Here is a 6,000-nt window from a genome sequence, read left to right as displayed (position 1 = left end):
AAAAACATAAGTGGTCATATCCAGAATAATTTACTGAATTGAGTCAGGAATACATGTTTATCACAGAAAATAAGGTAAGGCCATTGATTTTCAGGTAGAAAAAATTTACTTGTACAATTTTTCTTCTTGTAAAAAATTGAAACGACATTTTTAACGAACTGTACACACAGAGTCATAATCTGTGCTCTTGGTTTAAAGGTCCCATGGCATGAAAACTTTACTTTGAGAGTTTTTTTAACATTACTATGAGTTCCCCCAGCCTGCGCATGGTCCCCCAGTGGCTAGAAATGGTGATCGGTCGGGGGGAGGGTCGCCCAACTTTTGTTTTCATGAAAACAGCAATATTTCAAAGTGGCATGTCCATTTAAAATGAAACATTGCAGTTGTTAGGAGAGGAGAGACAGCGGGACGCCGCTGAGCTAGCCTTGCCCTGGGCAAGTAAGCCTTTGAGAATTCTTTATTGATCTTTTTCCCTCCATTCTTTTTTTTTTTTTTTTTTAAATATGTTGTAATTGTATTTAATTTTGTGAAGCACTTTGGGATTTTTATCTGTGATAGGTGGTATACAAATACACTTTACTTATTACTTTCTTGTAGAAGTTCTTTTTAGATAGGCTACCTAGTAATAATTATAAGATAAAATAAATTCCTGGATTGAATTTGTGATTAATTGGCTAAAGATTTTTTTTTCTTTTTATCTACCTTGCTGACACCCACTAAGCTTTATGCAAATGAACCTATGACATCATTTAACAACTTCCAGTAAATTTTAGGACAGCCAATTGGGGGCGTCCTCTGGCTCGCCCAGTAAGAGTGTCCCATGTTGGCCGAGTCCTGCAGCGGCGTGGGTTCAAATCCAGCCTGCGGCCCATTGCTGCGTGTCATCCCCCCCATCTCTCTCCCCCCCTTTCATGTCTAGGGTATGTTAAGGGTTTCATGTCTGGTATGTCTATCCACTGGCAGTCTAGTAAAGGGAAAAGCTTTGTGGCCGCTGTGTGTGAGTGACAGCCCGGTCAGCGAGCTTTTCTCTACCACTGATTTCTACTGAAATGGCCATGACTATCATACTAGTGGAGAGTGATGTGTAAGATGAGAAGCAGAGGTTGAGTCTAACATGTCCTGGTTTTGAAAACATAATGGATATCTATCTTTGTCTTTGCCAAGTGCAAACCAGTGCAAGCTTTCAATATTAAGGTCATCAATAAATTATTGGGGAGTATTCTGTATTTCTTCCCAATCATTTTGGATGGTGATAGAAAAATGTATTGGTTGCAAAGGGAGGGTCTTTTTTTTTTACTGAAGGTCCCAAAACTCCTCCGGTAGCCCCTTAAATAAAAATGAACAGTCCCTAATTTCTGCAGCGGTGAGGTCCATCACTTCCCAGATGAGTAAACGGTGAGATAATGACGTGGTTGCTGGAATGTATTTATCTACTAAATTGCCCCCATTGAAAGTTGCTCTGTTAGTAGCGAGTAGTCTCACGTTGCCTGACCTTTCTCTACAGCTTGTCAGCGACACATTCTACACACTTTGAAAAGGTTTTTTTTTTCTTCTGCAGGCTGTTTTATTTGTGAAGGCACTGTCAGTGAGCATGTGTGCAAAATGTGAATGTTTTTAATGTCCAGATCTTCCCCTGAGAGACAATCCAACGTGACCTGTAGGACCCTGACCTCCAGCAACTCCCCGTGTCAGCAAACAATCAAGAGACTGGCTGCATATGATGTATGTAAGTTTATAAGAAGATGAGTTTCTGTTTTTTTGTTTTTTCGACATTTACTTAAGATTGCACATCTGCTTGATGGTTTGTGGATATTGCTTGAACACCGTTTGAAGCCATCTGCAAAATGTTTTTAAATACATTTCTCCAGTAGTATTATCTGCATCTGCAGCCTGCTAATGGGTTTTAAATGATTTACAGAACACCCGTCTGTGCACATCTGTTGACTGTTGTAGAAAGCATGCAGCATTTCATCTGTTTGTAATGTAGGTGAACTGAGGCAGTTAAATCAAAAATTATCAAAATACCAGAAACCCACTTCTAGGTGTGCTCTTTTCCTGTGTCTGCAGGGTGTTTACAATGGACAAGTGATACACTTAAAAAACACTAAAAAAAGTTCAGTATGTATACTAAGAAATTATTATTTCTTGATGTACACCATTGTGCCACAATGCAATGCACAAAGGAATCGCAGGTCATGGGACACTTCAAGTGACACGTTGCATTCACTTTGTATATTATATCACTAGATAATAAAACACTATAACTACTATGTTGTTAGAATTGTATTATATGCTGTAGCATTTGTTCTTTTCTATTGATTTCATGTATTTTTCCTAAAATTGTATTACTACTTAATAGTTTGTAAAAAAATTACATAAACAGTACTGCACATATATAACACTATATTTTAAGATATTACGTGTATCATACTTATTATTCATACCTCTTACCATTTTCTTTCAACTGGTTACTGTAGTATGGAATGAGAGACAGCGTCTGTCTTTTCCTCACACTCACTTGAGTTCAGCTAAAGTATTCACCATCTTAAATACACTAGATGGGGCCCTTACACTGTATATAATACCCACATTCAGTTTAGCAGTAGGTTTTCATGACAGCTTCTTCTGAAATAATTCCCTGCCCAAAAAACATCGACAAACACAATCTAATACATTTAGGTAAAATAGTAATTATTCGCTTTTTATGTTGGAAACATATGTGATAACCTGTAATTGATGGAAAAGATGTGTGAGAATGAAGAAGTGAGTCAAATATATCTTTCTACCACCATTTCTTTGTAATTAAATATCTATAAACAGGAGGGGAGAAAGATTGAGAAAGTGACACAAAAGCTACCTTAAAGTTCACAAATTCGCCTTCTACAAGCTATTTACTTGTGTGAGAACATGGACTCAGATTGGACTGAATGCTACACCATTCATCATCCAGCTGTGGAGGGTTTAAATGGCTGAATTGCTTTGACCTCCCAATGCCATTACACTCGAAGAATCCTTAGCATCGGCTAAAGCTACTTGCTGGCCTACAGGAGAATAGGCTCATCTTTAATTTTCTACTATTAAAATATTGAAAAATGTTCTCTTTGGGGCTTTTAATTGACTATATTGACTAAATAACAGCATTAAAACTGAGAGTCATAAAGCTCCCCTGACGCATCAGCATACCCCACAGGGCATGCGTTTAAAGATATCACATGCATGTAATAGTTTTCTTGCCAAGAGTTAGTTGAGAAGATCAATAGCATGCTGGTGTGTTTGCTATTTATAAAGCTATAGCCAGGAAACCGTTAGATAGCTTAGCTTAACAAAAACACTGGCAACCGGGGAAATGCTAGCTATGTTGTCTGAAGGAAATATTTGCCTGCGAGCACCTCTGAAGTTCAGAGCAACCATATTCTTGTAACATTAGAACCGTCCATTACGTTATGTTTGACTTTTTCTTTCTTTCTCTAACCCCGACTAATGGCTTTCATGGTGACCTGTTTTCTCCCCATAGTGGATCGCACACAAACACACTCGGCCGGTGTGTAGCCTACAGCAACCTAATGAGCTGACATCATACCATCAGGAATCATGACCCTGTAGCAGATGGCAGCGGGTGTGTGTGCAACAGTCTGCAGTCTCGCTGGCTGCTGAGACACACACCAGTGAGGACACAGTGGTTAATAACATGTCAGCCAGTTCAACTCACCACGCAGTGGACCTTCCCCAGTGGTGGTAGAAGTACTCAGGTCGGTTATCATCAGTGGTGGAATGTAACTAAGTACATTTACTCAAGTACTGTACCTAATTTCCAATACACTGAATATACTTGTACTTTACCTAAGTCTTTTCTTTTAATGCCACTTTCTACGTCCACTCCACCACATTTCAGTGAGAAATATCATCTGACAGCTTTAGTTACGAGTTACTTTACAAATTAAGATTTCTTCCACGCAAAACACATGTAGTTTATAAAATATGATGTTTTAGTATAAATTACACTAACCAACAATATATAGGCCTACAACCCTTAGTTAATTTACGGAACTATTTTGGACGTGTCCAGTTATTAAAATGTGAGTAATTTTACTTAAACTTTACTTTAAGTAGATTTTAAAGATACTTACTTAAGAAACATTTCCTATGCATGCCTATGTATGGCTTTTAATTGTAACAGAGTATTTTCACAGTGTGGCATTAGTACTAGTATTAGTACTTTAAAGGATCTGAATACATCTTTCACCCCTGGTTATCATATAGAGCAGGGGTCTTCAACAGAGGGTCCGCGAGGTACTGCATGGGGGTTGCGAAAGTTTTGGTTGATTAGACTTTTTTTTTATATTCCCCCCCCCCCCCCCCCCCCCCCTGCAACTTTTTTCCACTTATTGAAATGTCTTTAAATACACATTAACATGAATTCAACACACTGTAGTAAACAGATAAATGGAGGCAGAAGATGTCTTTCAGTCATCAACGCACACATGGCACTATAGGACCAGTTTGATATAACACAATTTTTTACAATATATATAATTAGGGGGTCCCCGCTCCATCTCGCCATCAGTTTGGGGGTCCTTGGCCTGGAAAACGTTGAAGACCCCTGATATGGAGCTTTTCTTAACAAAGTTAAAGTGCTTTACTGAAAAAAGCATAACTACTATAAACAGCAATAAAAACAAGTACTGACTAACAAGCAAGTATGGTCATTGAAATAACAGCCTACCATCAGTAAATTTACTTTTAAAGTAATCATTGGGCATTACAGTCACTTTAATGTTGCAGCTGGTAAAGGTAGAGTTTCTTTTAATAACTTACTATACATCTGTGTAGCCTGTACATTTATTTCCAGGGATCAAGAAAGTCTTATCTTCACCTATAATAATTAATCATAATTTATTTGTTGATAATATTTTGTATTGATAATCTTAATCTGCACTGCAACTACAATTTTCAAATAAATGTAGTACGGTACAATACAGTGTAGTAGCATAGCCTACAATATTTCATTAGCAAGTAACATAAAATGTAAATACTCAAGTAAAGTACAAATACCTCAAATTTGTACTGAAGTAGGCTACAATATGTGGGTAAATGTCCTTTCCAACACTGCATTTAAAATGTCTTAAATTATAAATTTGACTTTGTGAAAGGTGCAGATATCTTGAATTGTTTCCACGACGGTGTTAGGTCTTCACACCTGAGGCCCCCACACCCAGTATTATAGTATCAGTAGTATCAGTAGTACAATCAGTAATCCCATGAAAACGTTTTCTTTTCAGTAACTTCCATTGACCAGTTATAAAAAAAACACAATCTTTTACCCATTTTGCATAAAATTACCACAGTCCTCGTCATCAACTGCCCGTCTGCATTAACAGTGCAAATCAGTGAACTAATTGGGAACATTAGGGTACACGATAAATGTCCCATTATCAGTGTGACTCATGGTACCTGTTGAATAAGTAGAAAAACACGCTTTTGCATCAGTTGCCATGTTACCTCTTTTTTCACCGTCACCATCAGTGATGGAGAAATTTTGGACAAGCAATCAAACAAAACAGGATTTCAGATACAAATATTCTTCTCTCGCTAATGTATTCATTGAAAAATAGATGGCTGAATGGTTGTGCCACTCAGCTCAGTCCCAGCGGACTTTCTCACTTACATAACCGTGTCCCCTGCTGCATTATCTGTCGGATACAGCCCATTTATGATTTGAAATCACACACACACACACACACACACACACAAATACACACTATTTCCATAGCTGTTAAGTACATTCCCTACCGTTCCTTTGATCTTTAGCACAGGGTCATAAATAATGCTCTAAATAAGTTCTTATCATTAATCATTATCAGTAAAGCTTTAACTACTGTCAATAATTAATTATTTAGATTTAAACTGTTGAATACTGTTCACTGGTTCAAACTGACACATATACAGAATCTTATCTGTCCATTTACTGTTTTCTATTTTAGTCGTTTAGCTGTTTGTACA

Source organism: Etheostoma spectabile, chromosome 3 (genome assembly GCF_008692095.1).
Source record: "Etheostoma spectabile isolate EspeVRDwgs_2016 chromosome 3, UIUC_Espe_1.0, whole genome shotgun sequence".
Lineage (NCBI taxonomy): Eukaryota > Metazoa > Chordata > Actinopteri > Perciformes > Percidae > Etheostoma > Etheostoma spectabile.
This window is presented reverse-complemented; position numbering follows the sequence as displayed.